The sequence below is a fragment of the Psammomys obesus genome, unplaced genomic scaffold (assembly GCF_907164565.1).
Source record: "Psammomys obesus unplaced genomic scaffold, mPsaObe1.curated_primary_1811, whole genome shotgun sequence".
Lineage (NCBI taxonomy): Eukaryota > Metazoa > Chordata > Mammalia > Rodentia > Muridae > Psammomys > Psammomys obesus.
Window position 1 is genome coordinate 36,701,779 of NW_026587216.1, and position 13,902 is coordinate 36,715,680.

The 13,902-nt window shown below is 41.3% G+C and overlaps 1 protein-coding gene across 1 annotated transcript in view; it reads left to right on the top strand.

The window, feature by feature from the left end:
• The window catches only part of Ubxn2b (UBX domain protein 2B), a 65,668-nt gene extending 62,543 nt beyond the window's left edge, over positions 1-3,125 (top strand). Inside the window, exon 11 of the mRNA XM_055603200.1 lies at positions 2,964-3,125. The gene's annotated coding sequence lies outside the window, so the exon portion shown is untranslated. The remainder of the gene's footprint in view (positions 1-2,963) is intronic.
• Positions 3,126-13,902: the final 10,777 nt, after the last annotated feature.

Sequence of the window (13,902 nt, forward strand, 5' to 3'; positions counted from 1 at the left end):
TTGTGGTTTGCAGTTTTGTTGGAGCCTTGCAAAAAGGATGTCTCCAAATAGGACGTTCTTGTTATTTGAGATTGCTTTGTCTGTTTAGGGTGTTTAGTGAATCCATATAAATTTTAGGACTCTTTTCCTATTAATGTGAAAGGAGTTCCCATGGAATTATTTAATCCCCAAGCCAGTTTGGGCAATACTGTTAGTTGAAAGAAGCTCTTCTGGCCTCACCAGTTCTCAGCAGGCAGAACCACCCCAGGACCTCATCACAGTCCAGTCTCCAAAGCTCTTTGAATGTGACAGCTCTACCCCATCTCTGCTCAAGGAAGACTCAGGACAAGAAGCAAAGCACCACTCTCCCTTCCCGTAATCTTTGTGTGTCAAGTATTCCACAAACTGTCCTTTAGATCAGGTATCTGCAGCATCTTCACCGTGAATACTGGCTGAAAGCCTAGATGGAGCTTCTGGTTTCCCAGTGTGTTAGTATTGATCGTTGGTAATTGGACCCTACCAAGATTCCAGACAATCAGAAGTAAACACTACATTCTCAAGAAAGATACAATGTCTCTAGGAGGTCCCTGGACCCAAAATCTGGGATTCACTATCTTCTTCCTTTCCCCCCTTGTCTGGGAGACTGTACCCTGGGATATACTAGAAAAGCAGAAGACATAGGGCAATGATAGTTTACTCATGGGATATTCTCTCCTCAACTCTGGGCCCAGGCGGGGGGGGGGGGGGGGGGGGGGGGGGGGGGCCTGCAGAGACTGATGCTCCAACCAAGGACCATGCATGGAGAGGACCTAAACCTCCTGCTCAGATGTAACCCATAGGCATCTCAGTCTTCATGTATTCCCTAGTAAGTTCCCTAGTAAGGGGAGCAGGGGCTGTCTCTGACTCAGTGGCCTGCTCTTTGATCGCCTTCCCCGGCAAGGTGGCCTTAGTAGGCCACAGAGAAAGATGATCCAGACAGTCCTGATAAGACCTGATAGGCTAGGGTCAGATGATAGGGGAGAAGGTCCTCCCCTATCAGAGAACTAGGGGAGGGGCAAAGGGGGAAGAAGGTGGGAGGGTGGACCTGGGAGAAGATGAGGGAGGGGGCTACAGCAGGGATACGAAGTGACTAAATTGTAATAAATAATAATGTTAAAAGAATACAGCAAGGATTTGGAAAGAAATGTCATGTGCACGCGTGTGCAATGACTGTCTGATAACTTGAGAACTCTGTTCTCTTCTTAGCTATTACAGTTGTTGTAAAGACCATGAGATATGAAGTCAGACTGCCGGGGGTCAGAGCATCAGCTGGTCACATTATGTGGCTTTAGACTATAGTCTCCTTGTCTGTAACATTACATAATCTAAAGGGTATGAAGATTAGGTAATGTGGGCATCCTGAAAGTCCTGGGTGGAGTGACTATCATATAATCTGGAGGGTACTCTTTCCTGAGTCATGAGTTTTCTTTACAGGCAGTTGCATGGGCTTTTGGCCCTAGGAGAGAGCTGTTCCCTAAAATCAATAATGACTTGAGGTGGCATGTTTACTTTGACTTTAGTCCTATTGGAATTCTGTGACCTTGGACTAAAATGGGCCGTTCTCAAATACAGTCTTTCTAAAGGGCAAAGTTAAGAGGCTCCCCACACCTTATTCCGCAGGACTAAGGCGGAGACCTGAAAAGTAGAACAAGTCTACTGCTCTAAGGCTGTATATCTCAGGGTGGCTCACCCGATCCTGCATCCCCTTTCTACTGAGGCCTGTACTGTGAGGGGACCAGTTCCATCCTACCCAGACAGATATTTACAATTGTATCATTACTGATATGGAACCATTCACTTCTTCCTTTGCTGCCACCTCACACAGGTGTTTAACATGAATTCCCAGGACATGTGCTAGCATGAGGGTCCCCATGTCATCTCCACCACACTCAGAAATGGGCTGCATCTGACAAACGCCTTCAATGGCACTCTAACTCTCTGGGGCTTACCTACTCATCTGCAGGGTTTCAAGCTCCTCTTTCTCTCTCAGTGGTCTATTTCTTCCTTAAGATGAGGCAACAGACAGAGTGAGATGGAAATCATAAGGCTAGAAAGTGGAGGAACAGAAAAATGAATGCTGGCTTTCTATTCTATAACCCAGCCCATAGTCCTTGGGTGGGACAGCCTCCAAGATAGCCCTGTGGGTCCTTCCCAGAAGAAGGCTAACCGTTATGACTTCATTCTGTTGTTGCTATTTTGTTTTTGATACAGGGTTTCATACTATAGCCCAGGGTAGCCTGGAACACATAGTGTAGCCCAGGATGGCCTTATACTCACAGCAATGTTCCTGCTTTAGCCTCTCAAGTGCTAGGACTACAGGCTTGAGCCCCCATGCCTGACTTCTAAAGGACAAAAGACAACAGAAATAATAGGTGTTCCTCTGAGACTAGGCTCTCACCAACTTGTGGATTACATTTATAGCATGTTCTCTCGTACCCCGATAGCTCATCACAGGGGAAGCCAAGTGCTACAGACACCGCGAAGAAGACCTGGGAGTGAAACCCAGCACACATTTATAAGGCCAGCCAAGACCCCTCCAAGTGAATCTGGACAAGATTCCTCAGCCCCAGTCTGACCTTCTGATGACTCCAGCCTCAGGAGAGACCCTGAGCACAGGCATGCAGCCAAGTAGTTCTTCATTCCTGAAAACCAGGAGTTAATGTTAGTTTGGGAAAATGTTATGTGTTATAGCAGTAATGCGGCCACCAGGCCATAGCAATAAGTTTTTATTAGTTGTAAAACAGCATAGACAACTTCTTAATGAAGCCTATAGTTAGCAGGGACACTAACAGCACTGTTTCTTTCAGCTTCCTAATAATTTTCATAACTTTTGAGAACTTTTTGAACATTAAAATTTATTTACTACTAAAATTTATTTACTTTATTTACTATTAAGAAGAAACCATTTTTAAGGCATTAGAATAATCAGTTTGTATTTTTAACAGGAACTCAATGACTGGCTCTTTGACCTCCCCACCCCTCAAGGGAGGAGCAGTCCTGTTAGGCCACAGAGGAGGGCTTTGCAGCCAGTCCTGAAGATACCTGATAAAACAGGATCAGATGAATGAGGAGGAGGACCCCCCTTTCAGTGGACTTGGAAAGGGGCACGGTGGAGATGAGGGAGGGAGGGTGGGATTGGGAGGGAATGAGGGAGCGGGATACGGCTGGGATACAGAGTTAATAAAATGTAACTGATAAAAAAATAAAATTAAAAAAATAAAAAAAGAATAATCAGTTTGTTTTTAAAATTTTTTCTTTATTATTATTTTTTATTAAAATTTATTCACTTTGTATCCCTACTGCAGCCCCCTCCCTCATCTCCTCCTGGTCTCCCCTTCTCTCCCTCTTCTCCCCCTATGTCCCTCCCCTATTCCACTGATAGGGAAAGTCCTCCTTCTCTACTATCTGACCCTAGCCTATCAGATCTCATCAAGACTGTCTGGATCCTCTTTCTCTGTGGCCTAGAACCAGGGTAAGGTGATCAAAGAGCTGGCCACTGAGTCCATATCAGAGACTGCCCCTGCTTCCCTTACTAAAAAAAAAAAAACACGTGGAGACTGAGCTGCCCAAGGGCTACATCTGAACAGGAGGTCTAGGTCCTCTCCATGCATGGTCCTTGGTTAATTCATCAGTGTCTGCAGGAACCCCTGAGCCCAGATTTTTTTAGCTCTGTTGGTCTCTTTGTGGAGCTCCTGTCCCCTCCAAGTCTTTCTATCTTCCCCTTCTTCTATAAGATTCCCTGCACTCTGCCCAAAGTTTGGCTATGAATCTCAGCATCTCCTTAGATATCCTGATGGGTAGAATCTTTCAGAGGCCCCCCTGTGGAAGGCTCCTATCTTGTTTCCTGTCTTCTGTTACTTTTTATATCTATACTGTTTGCCCTTCTGAATGAGGATTAAGCCTCTTCCTTAGGGTCCTCATTAATTTTTTAGCTTAGGACTTTAGGACTTTAGGACTATAGATTTAAGTATGTTTATCCTATATTATATGGCTAATATCCACTTATAAGTGAGTGTATTGCATATGTGTCTTTCTGCTTCTGGGTTACTTCATTCAGGATGATATTTTCTAGTTCCATCACGGAGCTAAACAGGAAATTCTCAACAGAGAAATACCGAGTGGCAGAGAAACCCTTAAAGAAATGCTTGATGTTCTTAGTTATCAGGAAAATGCAAATCAAAATGACCCTGAGATTCCACCTCACACCCATCAGAGTGGCTAAGATCAAAAACTCAAATGATAACACATGCTGGAGAGCATGTGGAGAAAGGGAAACCCTCCTCTATTGCTGGTGGAAATGTAAACTTATACAATCACTTTGGAAATCAATCAGGTGCTTTCTCAGACAATTAGGAATAGTGCTACATCAAGATCCAGGTATACCACTCGTGGGCATATATCTGAAAGATGCTCAACCATACAATAAGGACATTTGCTCGAGTATGTTCACAGCAGCTATATTCATAATAGCCAGAATCTGGAAACAATCTAGATGTCTCCCAACTGGAGAATGGATACAGAAACTGGTACATTTACACAATGGAATACTACTCAGCAATTAAAAACAAGGAAATCATGAAATTTATAGTGGAAGCCATTTATTATGTATATCTTGCTGTAATTATGTGGACAATGTGTTTAAGTGAGGAGTGACTGGTCCCATCTTTCAGGTTCCATGAGCTGGGACAATGTGCAAACATCACCCATTGGCAACTCAACCTTCCCTCTCCTGCTGCTCTCTTTACTTTTTCTTCACTTACTCTTTATTATCATTTCTTTCTTCACTGTGTGAGAGAAAGAGCAAGTGATCCACTTGCAGTATTCCTGGTATTGACACAGATTAACATTTTGACCCATTCCTTTGATCCTTCTACCTCATCCTCTTAAGCATGTCCTAGGAGCATGGGAGGAAGTATTGGTGTGTTATTCAAGGTTCTCTAAAGGAACAGAGTTGGATATATATATATATATATATATATATATATATATATATATATATATACACACACACACATATGGGGGAGTTATTAGAATGGCTTACAGGATGTGGTCCAGGTATTCCAGCAATGGCTGTTTCTCTACAGAAGGCTAAAAACTCAATCGTTGTTCAGTGCACAAGGCTGACTGTCTCTGCTGTCTCAATATGGTGCAGGACTTTTAGAGGGTTTTTGGAGAGCTGCTCATCTTAAGTCTGTGCTGGAATCCTGAAGAAGTTGGATTAATACTGGCAGAAGCCAAAGGACAGATGAACTTGCCAGCAAGAGTGAGAATAAGCAAGCAAAAAGCAAGGTTTCCTTCTTCTTTGTCCTTTTCTGTGGGTTGCCACCAGATGAGTTGCCCAGATTTAAGATGGGTCTTCCTGCTTCAAATAATCTGATTAAGAAAATCTCTCATATCAGTGCCCAGCAGTTTGAATTTTAGTTGGTTGAAAAAATAGTGAAGCTGACAACCAAGATTGGCCATCACAATGGAAAAGGATATATAACACTAAATACCTTTCCAAAAGGTCATACAACCTATTGCTTACTGTAGACGCTTCGTAAAGTATATACATATGCATGTATAAAAGAGTTCAGATGAACTTACCTTCTTATGAGGTGTCAATACCCCTACAAGATACCATAGGTTAACAAATTAAAAAAGCCCATTGCCAGGAAACAGGAACCTCTTGGGGTTGTTAGTCAGTGAGGTCTCATACTGACAAACATTATAGGCTATTGTCAGTGCTTTTGAATGCTATGGTGGTTTGAATGATAATGGCCCATCAATTCATATGATTGAATGCTTGTTTCCCCACTGGTCAAACTGTTGGAAAAGATTAGGATGAATGGTGTTGTTAGAGGAGGTGTGTCTCTGAGGGCAGGCTTTGAGGTTTCAAAAACTTGCTCCATTCCCAGCCTCTCTCTCTCTCTCTCTCTCTCTCTCTCTCTCTCTCTCTCTCTCTGTTTCCTGCTTGCATATCAAGATGTGAACTCTTAGCTGTTCTTGTTACTATGCCTTTAGTCTACCATCGTGGACTCTAACCCCCTGAAACCATAAGCCCAATTAAATGCTTTTTTTTTTTTGTAAGCTGCCTTGGTCATGATGTTTTCTTATAGCAATAAAAAAATAACTTAAGACAGTTACCCTCTGGAACTTGACACTGAAGCCATGTTGCTGAAGATCCTTCATACTTGATTCGTAGATCATGGAGAAACCAAGCTTGAACTGATCTGGAAGCTTCATCCCTACTGGCTAACTTTCATAGTGCTAGAAAGTGCTCTGCACACTACTAACGGAGAAAAGTAATCTTAATCTTACATAGGGGTGGGCAGGTGGCACAGGCCTTTAATTCAAACACTCAGGGGGCAGAAGCAGGTGAATCTCTGTGAGTATGCAGCCATCCTGGTCTACCGAGTGAGTCCAGGACTACACTCAGAAACTCTGTCTCAAAACAATAACAAGTCTTACAAAGGTGTGAACCCTGCAATCTACAATAATGACTGGCCTGGAATGATATCCCCACTGGTACAATAGTGTCACAAATATTATGGGAGTGACCAAACACTGTGATTGGATATAAGGCCACCATATCTGGCATGATTATCAGGCCAAGAGCATGTGGTCACAAGCCCTAAAAGAGAACCTACTATGATTCTGCTGAGTGAACATGCATTATGCCTATAGAATAATGCATCTCTCGACTCTCATCAGATAAGCTTCGATTTGCAGTAGATGTTAATTAATAAACCTATGCCCAAGAAGGTGAAAAGAATAGTAGACTGTGGAATATTCGGCCCTAAACGGGAAACCTATACCATACCACCCCCTCCCTAGGCTCAGGCTCATTTGGGGGGGGGGGCAGAAAGATTTTAAGAACCAGAGTCGGTGGGTAACTACAAGGAAGCAGCAGAGGGCTACAGCAGGGCAGGTATGCATATGACCTCATGACAGTAGGGATCGCATGCACGGGACCATTGCAAACCCAAGCTGAATGGAATCCACGCAAGGAGAGGGAAGGTGATGAAAACCCACTGCAAAGTGGGGAGCTGCTGACAACTGGGGTGGAGGGTCAGCTTTCTCTAAGGGCATAGCCACTGCTGGTAGAGCAACATATCGCAGCTAAAGGCCACATATCCAAGGGTAACATGGACAGCACAAGTTAGACCTGATGGGTGTCGTTAAGACAACATTTTGGGTAGGTGGGGAAGTGGGGAAGGCAGCGGGTCTAGAAAGTGCTGAAAAGGAGGGTGAGTATGATCAAAATATATCATGAAATTCTTAAATAACTAATAAAAATGGGAAAAAAACATTGATTTTTTTTTTAGTTTACAGTTATCAAACTATCCAATTGAGTTCATTATTGTTTTTATATTTATAACAATGTATTTTAGAAGTACTCAGGGGTTCTAACGTGACCTTGTCCACCTAACTTACATGTCTTTGATAAATTTCAGAGTAGGAATGCTGAAGTATTCTCAAGTAAAAGTCTGAAAACTCTGTAAGTCATTGCCCTAGGTCGCTTTTTGTTTTTTATATGTATGTGTATTTTGCTAACATATCCACTATGTACATGGCCCCTGTGCCTGCAAAGTTCAGAGGAGGGTGTGGAGTCCCATAGAACTGGAGTTACAAATGGTTGTTAGCATCCATGTGAGTGTTAGGAATCAAATCTGGGTCCTCTAGAAAAGTAGCAAGTGTTCTTGACCATCTATCCAACCATGACCTGCTTTTATTGTTTGCTTGTTTGTTTCTCTAAGTCTTTGTCTCTCAGGTGTGGGATAATCCTCCTTTTAGTATTGGCCAGGCATAGTTCTGCCACTCAGAAAGGCCCCCACCACTTAGTGTTATAATTTGTAGTTGTGGCAGTTGAGAGGTTTATGCCTATGAATTGGGCCTAAGCCACAAAGTAACCTAGCTACCCAAGCATCTTCACTTAGTATTCTGTGGAAAGCATATTTTAAAGGGGAATCAATATCTGAGTGATATTTATACGTGTAGTTGGTCTTAGAAATACATCTCCTCTTAGGGGTTGTTCTGAAGCTTTATTTTGATGCTAATTACTGGCCCTCAAGATCTGGTTACACCTATCCTTGTTTTGTAAACCTGCCTAAGACATTTTACCTGATTGGTTGATTAAAGGCCTATACCTGGGCATGGCTAAGGTTTCTGGGCTTTGGGTTCAAGGGAATCATGGGAAAGAGACAGACAGAAAGAGAGGAGGCAGGAGGATGCCACAATGGGTTAGTGTAGAGAAGGAATCACATGGGCCTAGAGGAAGGACTCCAATAATGGTGCGGAAAGGCCCAGATGAAGAATGAAATCAAGTATTTATAAGATTATGATGGAAGGTAGACCAGATGAGGATGGTTAAGGCAGATGTCATTGGATGGGGGCTGGAAGATGGATGGTGAGGTTATTGAGATAGTGTAGATAGAAATATCTGCCCAGCCCAAGGTAAATAAGGCAATTATAAAATCTAACAAGTGTCTGTGTCTTATTATTTGTGATAGCAGGTCAAATAATACCACTGCAATAATCATAAAGTCAATAACAAACATTATTTAGTCCAACTTTCATTTTTAAATTTACAACAACAATCTCTGAATAAGAAGAAACAACTTTTCTTTCTTTGTTTCTTTGTTTGTTTGTTTGTTTCTTTCTTGCTTGCTTGTTTGCTTTTTTTCTTGCTTTCTTCAAGACTGGGTTTCTCTGTGTAATAGGTTGTCCTGGACTCACTTTGTAGATGAGGCTGGCCTCAAACTCATAGGGATCTACCTGTCTCTACCTCCCAAGTACTGGGATTAAAGGAGTGCACCACTAGGCATGGCCCAAATGAGCTACTTAACCTCTTTGTCATTGTGCTCTTATTTCTTCTCTAATTCCTTCAGCCTGTTTCACATTTAATTTGTCATCTAGAGAGGGAGGTAATGCTTTTTCTCTGCTCTTCTATGAATATAGAATTCTACTGAGAGAGGGACAGAGACAAACAGAAAGAGACACAGAGAGAGTCAGAAAGGGAGAGAGAGACAGACAGAGAGAGAGACAGAGAGGGAAAGAGAGAGATTCAATGGTGGCACATTTGGGCTAGGCTTTAGTTTTGTACATTCTTACCAGTTAACTTTCATAATGTCCTCAAGTGACTCTAGATTGAAAAGCTTCTGATTTACCGATGATACAGCAAGGTTACACTGTTCCACAAAGATAGCAAATGTGAACACTGTGTAAGCTACTATTGACTCTCTAGATCTTGTGCCAAATTGTCAAACACCATGAGACAGCACTGGAAGAAATCCAGTGAGACGTTTCAGTTTGGAGCACTGAGCCCCAGGGTTGTTTTTCAAGATTACTATAGTAAGCACTTGTTGATAAGGACTAAAGAGAGTAGATGGAAAACCAAACATTTAAAAAAAAAAAAAGCGTATAAAAGGCATTTGTCCCTGAAAAATGCTAGCCTTCGAAGAGCAGATGCCTTCAGGTCTGACCACAGGATGGAAGGAGTCATGTTTATTCACATCTCAAAGAGGAGCATCCATCACTAATCTGCCTATTGAAATAGCCAGTGCATCCTTGTGAAAATAGCACATTTTACACTTACCCCCACTTACATACAGAATTAACATTGTATACTTCTATGTTTGTTAAGTGATCAGACTAGGCTGTGACTACTGCAGGCAGGGACTGAGTCTTTTTATCTCTATGGGTCGCTTCTGCCAATACTGAGCCTGTGTGTTCTACCCACTCACCAGTCCTCAACTCTTTCCAGAACAAATGGTGGGCTCCATGAAGTGGGAACAGGCCATTAAAGCAATATACTTCACGCTCACAATTTTACCTCATTTCCAAAGGTTGTACTAAAATATTATAAGATTGGCTTACCTGCCCAATATGGTATTCTGCTTGCATGAATGCTATAGGTGTCCAGTTGTTAGGCTGCCATTGTCTATTAACTTCTAAAGGCCCCACTACCACCATATGAGCCAAAGTCCATGGAAGAGCTCCTCACTCAGAAGAACATGGAATAGACAAGACCATATATATATATATATATATATATATATATATATATATATATATATATGAATATCTGTGCTGGTTTTTGTAGTCAGAACATTCAGCACGCCTCCTGCTGGCTATCAGCTTCCCAGAATCTTACTTTGTGCCCTTTGGTCTACATCTCTCCATTCCTCTTCTTCTTGACCTCTGGTATCACCTTTCTACTCACTGCTTCTGTGAGTGTGACTTTTTTGTTTTCAAGTGTAAATCATGCATGTGTCGTTTGTCTTCCTGAAGTTACCTAACTTCACATAACATAATGTCCTTCAGTTTTGTTGATGTCACTAATAGCAGAAAGGGTTTTTGTTGTTGTTGTTGTTTAGTGGCTGAACAATGAATCATTGTATGTATAGACCACTTTTTCGGTAATTAGTCATCAGTGGAAAGAGGCTATTTCTATACCTTGGCTAGGATGAATTACACTGCAGAGAATATGAGAGTACAGAAGTGTCTCAGGGATTAATTCCTCATTCCTTTTGGATGTATGCTCAGAAATGGCATTGCTGTATTGTATGGTAGTTTTATTATCAACTTTTGAAGAACTCCTGTTCTGTCATCCAGAATAGATATCCTTATTATGAATGTATTATTTACATTCATATCAGTGTCATTCAGAGGCTCTTTCTCCACATGTTTTTTTTGTTGTTGTTGTTGTTTTGAGATAGGGTTTCTTAGTGTAGCCGTGGCTGTCCTGGACTCACTTAGTAGTCAGGCTGGCCTCAAACTCACAGAGATCTGCCTGCCTCTGACTTTGCCTCCCAGAGTGCTGGGATTACAGGTATGTGCTACCATACCCAGTTTTCTTACATATATATAAATTATTCTCATAGATGTGGTGTAATATCTCACTACAATCTGAAACTCATTTCTTTCTCTGGTGGCTAATAATGTTGAGAAGTATTTCAGATATCTATTGGCAATCTACATATCTACTTCCAAGAAATGTTTATTCAGGTGCTTTGCCCAGTTTTAAAGTTTTTTTTTTTTTGAGGTTGAATCATGTTAAATCATAAATGTTGCACTTCAATACCTTATCAAATATATGGTTTGTAAATATTTTCTCCCATTCTGTAGGCCACTATTCTACCCATATTTCTGTTTATATGATAAATTACCCTAGCAACAAGAACAACACACACACACACATCCTTAATGGGATGGGTTAGCGGTTAAGAGCATCTGTTTCTCTTGCAGAGTACCGAAGCTCTGATCTTAGCACCATGTTGATGGATCACAACCATCTGTAACTCTAATTCCAGGACGTATAATGTTCCTGGCTTCTGTGGGTATCTTCACATGTTAATATACCCAAACACATACAAATTAAAAAAACTAAATTCTTCTTATGTTTTTTTAGAGCACTTATAGGAGAAAACACTTTAGCTCTAAATTTCAGGTGCACGTATGGTTATAATATGTCACATGGGGAGGTCACGATGGCAGGAACTCAAAACAGCCACCTAATATCCACAGCTGAGATCGGACAGACCTGACGATGGGCGCGCTCACCATCTTGCTTGACACTCAGCTGGATCTCTCTACTCTAACACATTTCAGGGGCCCCTCATACCCAACGTGTAGGTTGAGTCTTCCTATATCACTCACAGTCCAGATAATTCCCTGTAGATGTGACCCAGGCCACCCTGATGGAGATAATTTCTCAGTAAGACTCCTTCCCCAGATGACTCTGGGTTAAGCTGACAGTTAAAACTAACCTCTCTACTCGCCCTTTCTGCTTGTTGACTGTTTCCTTTCATCTTTTAAATTTTATTATTTATTTTTATTCTATGTGCATTGGTGTTCTGCCTGCATGTCTATCTGTGTGAGGGTATCAGATACCCTGGAACTGAAGTTATACAGACACTTGTGAGCTGCCATGTTCTTGCTGGGAACTGACCCTGGGTCCTTTGGAAGAGCAGCCAGTGCTCTTAACCAGTGAGCCATCTCTCTGGCCCCTATTGTTTTCTTTCATAGCAGAAAGTTTTTAATTTGCTGTAGCTCTGCGTTTTTACATTTGTTTTTATTGGCTATACTTTTGGTATCATATAAAATAAAAAGTCGTTACCAAGAAACCCCCCTGAATTTACATCTAGGAGTTCTAAGTTTCAGGACTTGTGCCAAGGCTCTAATACATGTTAAGCTGCTCTTCATACCTTCTTACTTTTGCATGTGAATATTCAGCTTTCATGACATAATTTATTGAGGAGACTTTCCTTTCTCCATTGTGTGTTCATAATGCCTTTGCTTTAAATTGATTAATCATATTACAGCCATGTATTTCTGTGTTCTTTGTTCTACCTAATCTTATTATCTACTTTTGTGCCCAATACACTATAGCCTTGTCATACAGTTTGAAATCAGAAAATGTGATGTCTAAAACTATTTTATTTTTCATAAACTTACATTGAGACTGCAGGGTCATTAGTGATTATTAGTGAAGTTTAGATGTTTTTTATGCCTGTAAAAATTGTTGGCAAAAGGCACTGCATTGCATTGTTTTGGATAATGTGCCTATTAATTTAATGACACTAATTATTCCAAGATTATTTTGTCAGTTTCCGTTTCTTTCATCAATGTCTCCTGGTTTTCAGGTTGAATTATCAAAGGATGAATCAGCAAAACTCATTTCAGTCAAGTCTTTTATCATGACAGCTTAGCAGGAGTGATTAAATGGCTAAGTCAGCTTATGAAGTGTACCAGGGGTGCTCTTATGGAATTTCTTTCTAGCAGCCATCCAGACACTAAGCTCACTATAAGTGGACTCCGATGGGGAGCGGTAAATTACATTTGTATTATGCTTTGAACATAAGCTACCCCAGCTATTCCTGTTTTTAAATGTTTATTCCCCAGCTGATAGTACTGATAGGGAACCAATGAGAACTTTAGGACTTGGGGATTAGCTGGAGTAAGTAGGTCATTGGAACTAGTCTTTAAGCTTAGATACAGTCTCCTCTGGTCCCTGCCCCTTCCTCTTTCTCCACTTTCTATCTGCCATGCAGTGAGCAGATTCTAACACACACACTCTTGCTGCCGTAGCATTCTGCCTCTACCCTGGCCAGAGAACAACGGTGCCAGTAGAGCCAATGGAACAAATGACAGTGAACATCTGGAATCTTGAACCAATATAAATCATTCCTCCTTTGTTTGTATCAGGCACTTTGTCACAGTATCAAAAACGTCGAACATGGTTGGTCATGTTTGATTCTTGGTGGTTTTGGAGCACTCTGCTACAGTAATGTCTTGGCTACTCATGCTTTCTGCATATGTGAGCTTTTCTTCAATATTTTAAAAAATAACATACTGACTGAGCTGAACATTATAGAGCCTTCATCAAGCTCATACCTAGAACTCAAAAACTCAAGCAACAGTTATAAAAACTGCATGGTACTGGCATAGAAACAGAATGGTGGATCAATGGAATCGAACAGAAGACCCAGAAATAAACCCACACACTTACGGACACCTGATTTTTGACAAAGATGCCAAAACCATACAATGGAAAAAAGATAGCATCTTCAACAAATGGTGCTGGTCCAACTGGATGTCTACATGTAGAAAAATGAAAATAGATCCATACTTATCACCCTGCACAAAACTGAAGTCCAAGTGGATCAAAGACCTCAACATAAAACCAGACACATTAAATCAGCTAGAAAAAAAAGTGGGGAATACCCTAGAACTCATTGGTACAGGAGAAAACTTCCTGAACAAAACACCAACAGCACAGGCTCTAAGAGCAACAATCAATAAATGGGACCTCATGAAATTGAAAAGCTTCTGTAAAGCAAAGGACACCGTCATCAAAACAAAGTGACTGCCTACAGATTGGGAAAGAATCATCACCAACCC